The following is a 6,628-nucleotide window of genomic DNA, read 5'->3' on the forward strand; positions in this document are numbered from 1 at the left end:
CATATAAGGCTCAAATAACATATATTAATGTATCTCATCAATCAAATCTCATTAATACTTTTCGTAGTTACTGGTAAATCGATAATTCAAATAATAAATCAGTTTCACATACTCCTAATCAAATAGTCATATCAACACTTAAACCCTTTTCGTCTCACATTTCCCACATACTTCATTAGATTCCTCTCTCAAACATCTTATCAACCCCACTTTGCATTTAATCATCTTTTATGGGTCACGTCACATCTGACAGCCCGGTTGACACTTTAACTCGTTTATTAACCACATTACATATCGTAAGTCTTGTATTGACTCGTCAAACCGGAATAATATATTTTTAATTATTCTTCCACTAATTATCATAATTTGCATATAATCCGCATAATTTATATATTATTCACATAATATAATTTACAAAAATTCCAGTTGTTACAGTTAAGCCAAAAGACATAACCGAAAATTCACAGTGTCCGGTGTGTGTTTTGAATGCAGTTTTAAAAACATCATTTGGATGTACTCTTAATTAATGGTATCCTCATCATAAATCCAGTTTAGTAAAGACTGTTGCACCAGACAACTCATCAATAACAGGGATAGGGAATTTATCTTTGATTGTTTTCCTGTTAAGCTCTCTGTAGTCAATATATAATCTCCAAGTTCCATCCTTCTTGTCCACTAGGACCACTGGAGAAGAAAAATGTGAAGAGCTATCTTGTATAATCCCTCTCTATAGAATTTCTTGAATGAGCTGCTCAATAATGTTTATTTGTTTCAAAAGATATCTATATGGCCATTCACTGGATTCTCACATTCTTTCAAGGGATTTCATGATCAAATGCTCCTCTTTGAGGTGGTAAATCCTTAGGTTCAGCAAATACCGTAATATATCTCTCTCTTTTAAATTCATTAACTCTACACAATCCTTTATAGTTTGCACCTTTGTATCAACTTCCAACTCAGTATTGGACAATAGCATTGAAGTTAATGTTTTAACCTGAATCAAGAAGCAACGCGTAGCATTGTATCATCTTGAGATATGGTTGTCCCTCAAACACCTTGATTTTGTTATGAGGAATCCCTTTTAATGAGACTGGTTCATCATTGATAACAAATTTCATTTCAGTTTTTGAAAATCCTGGTAAACGGGTAATAAAGTTGACAGCCGAGATAACAATTTCATAAAAATTGCCATCTAGATGTTCATCTACTTTTTGCTCTTTATCACTACTTGCTAACTCTCCTGATACCTCCACTGTAAATAGTTGAGATTCTTTGAATTTACATTTGTGACCTCTCTCATAAGTCTGATCACAATAGTAACACAAGCCTTTAGCTATTTTTTCTGCCCTCACATCAACATGAATAAACCTAAAATTCCTATTAGTCCCTTTTACAGAACTTTGAGCTAGCTTGGTTTATGGAGTTGGTAAAAAAGGTAGTGCAGTGTTCTCCAATAATGGCACGGATTGGACAAGGTTGGCTTGGACAGTTGAAGTAAAGGGCTTAGTAACTCTATATGACACGGCAAGTGATTCTTCTTTCAACCTTGCATAATCTATTGCTTCAGTTATATTAGTTGGTTTAAAGGCCTTAACAAAAGGTTTAACAGTAGCCTTCAATCCACTTATAAAGCTATCCAAGATATAAGCATCCGGTAACATGTGATTATGTTGGAACATGAGTGATCTAACATTCTCAAAATCATCAATATAATCATCTAATTTTCCATGTTGTTGCAATTTATTAAATTATTCAACTATCTTACTAGCACCATCATCCCTGAACCTCGCAACCAAATCAATAATAAAATTATCCCATTCTACCATTTTCCTTGTAGCAAGATAAATAGTAATCGAAATTTGTGCCTTATTTTTCATGCACTACAAGAATAATGTCAATAGACATCACACATTAGACATCGGTTAACTTTGCCACTGATGTTAAAAGAGGTATTGACATCATCCCGTGTTTTTGTGATGTCTTTGTTCTTTGTAGACATCAGTTATAATTAAACCGATGTCTAAACTTCACCAACAAAAAAACAAATCGCGCCCACCTTTTCTTTCCCCCCTTAGTCAAAATTTCATTTAGTTTTAGTTCTAAAATTCCCCCCTCCCAAAATTTCCCCCTTTAACCAAATTTTTATTCCCCTCATTCTGAATCTCAAACTCCTCTCTCTCTCATGAACCCCTCCCTCTCTCGAACCTCTCTCCGCTCAGAATCTCCATCTCACCATCTCAACTCCTCTCACGTCTCTCTCGAATCTCTCTCTCTCTCTCCCTCGCATATGTGCTCACATCTTCCCTCTCTCGACTTTGTGCTCAACTTCTCACCTACCTCTGGTAAGCTTATTTGATTAGAAATTCTAATTGGTAACGTGGAATGAAACTAGTGTTGATGTTTTGATCGAAACAAACTTTGTAAATTGGGCAGTTTTTAAATCGAACTCCTAATTTTGTAAATTGGAATTTTTTCAAATCAAAAACCTAATTTACTTTTAAACATAAGTGAATATATATATAGCCATTTTATCTCTTATAAAACACTCTTTTGGTTTACTATCTCATCCAGAGTCGCCGTTAAAAGCGAAAGCACATGAAGGATGGTTCAGGGTTTTACTCATCGCAAACGCCACAATTATGCCACCAAATCCAACCAATATCGAATTGTCAAAACCCCTGGTACTCTTTTCAAAAACCCCTTTTCTATTTCTGATTTTTTTTGTTACTTACTAGTTATTGATTTTTAAGAATATGTATGTTGTTTGATTTTATGTTATATACTTTATTGTTATGTATATGTCTTTATTAATTATTTTTGTAATTAGTTCTAAAAGTGATTGTTTAGATTTGGTAAATGTTAAGGTTAAGATTATGTAAACGGTGATATTTAAAATTTGATGAAACTTTAGGAGGTAAGCTGGTTTATCAGATAACTAAGAAGAGAGCCTGTGGACCTAAATGCCCTGTTACCTGAAAGCGAATCTATGGGGTATGTTTTTCTTGCATTTATTTTTGATTTTTTTGCTATTTACGTTGTGTATTTGTCGATTTTTTGCTATTAATTTGTGTTTTAGTTGTTACAAGGCTAAATAGTTATTACATTTGGGCTTGTAGCAATGTAAGATTCTATATATATATTTTTGAATAATTAGGCTTAATGCCTTATATTTGAGTATTGAACGATAAAAGATCATTATTCTAGGAATATGAGCCTATAAAAGGTTTTCTGGGGAATATCTACAGTAGTACCGATTGAACAGAACCGCGAAAGTTGCTGGACTTAAATATTCTTCCGCTACTGAGGTGGGAGTTGGAGTTGATGTTCTATGTAGATTGCTATATGATGTGTGCTATAATATTGCATACTATCAACATTTCTGCTGGAGATACATGGAAATAATCCACCTGTTGCTGCTTCTGTAGTTGGTAATGGAAACCACCTTTTTTTCTTTCCTCTTTGGATCTATGATTTCATATAAATGGTAATTTAATAGCAGGCTAATTAATTTAAGAAAATGTCTGAAGCTGATGTGGTTTGTATATTAAGTGGCATTGCACTATGTTGCAGGAGATTGTATCATCTCAGATGGTTTTTTTATGTCCAATTCTTTATTTGAGCATTGTTCAAGAAAGATAAATTTATTGCTAGTCTGACTTTAAGTTTCTTTTTATAGGCTTAGGAGCTCTCTTTGGCTACAATTTAAACCTCATCAGATTGCTGCCGGAGCTGCATATCTTGCTGCAAAGTCTACAAATATGGATCTCACTTCATCGCAGCATGTCTGGCAGGAGTTCCAGACACCGTCCTCTGTACATAAAGGTATGTGTGGAGAGTGTTGAATGTGCCAATTTATTGTCCAGATATATATTTTTAAGGTCTGCTTACGATCATTATGCTGTTTTGAAGGGTGGTGAAATATACCATGGGGACATAATATAACTTGCGAAGTTTTACTATGCTGCTACTACGATAATCTTTTCACCCTATATGGTTCTAGTTTGCGGAGATAGCTCTGGGTACAGTATGGGGTTTTGTTCCTTTTCAAAAATACATGTCGTCATGTTGATGTTACTTATTAGAGTTAGGTGCACCATGTTAAAAATAGTACACTACTATTTGACATTGGAAGTTGTTTAACATTAGTATTTGCTTGCAATAGTTTAGGTCTGAACATAATGACTTCCATCAAGTGAGGCTCGGAAAATGAAATAGAACTAATAAGAAAGTCAATCTATTTTTAAGTTTTACAAATCAAAGGAGCTAATAACTTTTTGGATGAGTACCAAATTTATTTGTTTGTGAACTAACTTCCTTCGCCGTGATATATGTGCAATTCCATTTTAATAAACTATATACACTAAGAACTGTTTCAACTCCTTAATTGAGATGTTTCCATTCTGTGTTTCTTGATAAATTACAGTATATTGGACAGTTTGCTTCAGTGTTTAGTTAACAATGTTTCAATGTAATATTGTTAGGTATGTCATTAAAGTTCCCTAACTTGCAAAGACAGCTTCTGTAAAGACAATAACTATAACATGCATTGTAAATTCCATTTTATCTCAAGTTGACCCACATTATCTGTATTTTAAATCGTAATGTTCACTTTTATTATTGACACAGGTTTGGTAACACGACATTCTTGCATATATCGGTGGCTTTCATTCAGATGCTTAAAGCCCGGAGTATGTGATTTGAACAAAATTTACACAATTTTTTTGAATTATGCAGTGCCTGTGGCAACATTCCTCATGGCTGTTGTATGTGGCACTGACAAATTAAGATGGGATGTTTTCTTAAATATGTTGCTGGTCAGTGTTGGGGTGGTTGTTTCCCCATATGGGGAGATCCATTTTAATGTAATTGGTACAACTTAACAAGTCACATGTATATTTGCAGAAGCTTTGAGGCTAATCATGACTCAGGTACTTCTTCAAAAGAAAGGATTGACTCTGAATCCTATCACCAGCTTATATTACATCGCTCCATGCAGGTTTAAGTTCATTTCTTTTTTAGTATTTTTTTTGGTACTGTGTGTGGACAATTGTGCACCTGTTGCTGAATGTTCAGAATCAGCATATGAATTCTATTACACGAATGTTCTCGTTCCATCATTATATGATCCTACTTTTTGATGGGGTGATATTTTCTCCTATATCATTGTATCCAACTCTGTGATGGGGTGATATTTCCTGTAAATTGCCTTTTTTTTACTTTTAGAAGAAATCATTGTTCAGTTCATGAAGCTCCCATATTTCCGTTAGGTAACTTCTGTATTGCAATATTTTTCACTTACAGTTTCACATTTTTGTTTGTACCTTGGTACTTCTTAGAGCAGCCTGGACTGGAAGTCTCTCAGATTAAGTTTAACTTCTGGATTTTTTTTCCAATGTCATTTGTGCGCTAGCATTGAACTTCTCAATTTTCTTAGTGATTGGTCGAACCGGAGCAGTGACCATTCGAGTTGCTCGTGTTCTGAAAGATTGGATATAGATTGCTCTTTCAACTGTAATATTTCCGGAGTCTATTATTACTGGACTAAACATTACTGGCGATGCAATAGGTATATAACTTACGATCATTATACTTTTGGATAAATTTGCTTGTATAAAGTTAATATCATGCAGTGTTTACTTTCCTTGATCATCAAATGTTGTCCAGCAGTTAATGGAGCTCTTTTAGAAGATAATATGAAAGACGAGTACAGAATGACTCAGTGGCATCTAAGTTTTATCTGTAAATGTTAGGCAGCTAATCGTTCATATACATCATGTCTTACTTTTATGGTCATTAGTGTTTAGGTGTATGTATAGTAAACCTGCTATGCAGGAGAGAGTTTAAGAGATATTACTACTGATTGAAGAAATTTTCAATATACTGGCTACCCGTTTAAATGGTCTTACATAAATCTTGTTTATTTCTTTTTATGTTAGCAGTGTTTAGCACTTGACATGTATATAAGAAAAGCTGATGTAAAAAAAGATAATGTACATCACTTTAAGGTAAAAAACTGATGTCAAAGAAATCCAGGTTCAATTCTAAATGAAACATAGAAATCACTTTGTTTAAGATAAAACTGATGTCAAGTGACATTATAAACATTATTTTTAACCAAACAAAACTGATGTCAAAAAACGCAATGTACATCAGTTTCAGACAAATAACTGATGTGAAAGAATAACATGTTCAAGTCTAAATGATACATAGACATCACTTCATTCTAGCAAAAAGTGATGTCTATACGCTAAATTAGACATCACCTTTCATTAAACAAACAGATGTTTAATATGCCATTTTACATCACCTCTGTCAAAATTATCGATGTTTTTGTGACAAAAAACATAGCTCAATATATGTTTAATATGTTTTAATAGGTGTAGTTTAGTTATTAAATAATTTTGTAATAGCATTTTTTAAAAAAATCATCACATAGACATCAGTATTTTTCACTAAAATCGATGTTTTTGTGACAAAAAACATAGCTTACGATGTGTTTAACATGTTTAATTAGGTGTAATTTATTTATAGCATTTTATGTAAATAATCAACACATAGACATCTGTTTTTTAACGAAAATCGATGTCTAATCGAGTATAGATATCGGGTATCCACCGATGTCTAGAAT

The 6,628-nt window shown here is 33.3% G+C and overlaps 1 pseudogene; it reads left to right on the forward strand.

The window, feature by feature from the left end:
- Window positions 1–3,517: 3,517 nt before the first annotated feature.
- LOC141673343 (putative sugar phosphate/phosphate translocator At3g17430) lies at window positions 3,518–5,750 on the forward strand (annotated as a pseudogene).
- The last annotated feature ends 878 nt before the right edge of the window (window positions 5,751–6,628 follow it).

This window comes from Apium graveolens, chromosome 7 (genome assembly GCF_009905375.1).
Source record: "Apium graveolens cultivar Ventura chromosome 7, ASM990537v1, whole genome shotgun sequence".
Lineage (NCBI taxonomy): Eukaryota > Viridiplantae > Streptophyta > Magnoliopsida > Apiales > Apiaceae > Apium > Apium graveolens.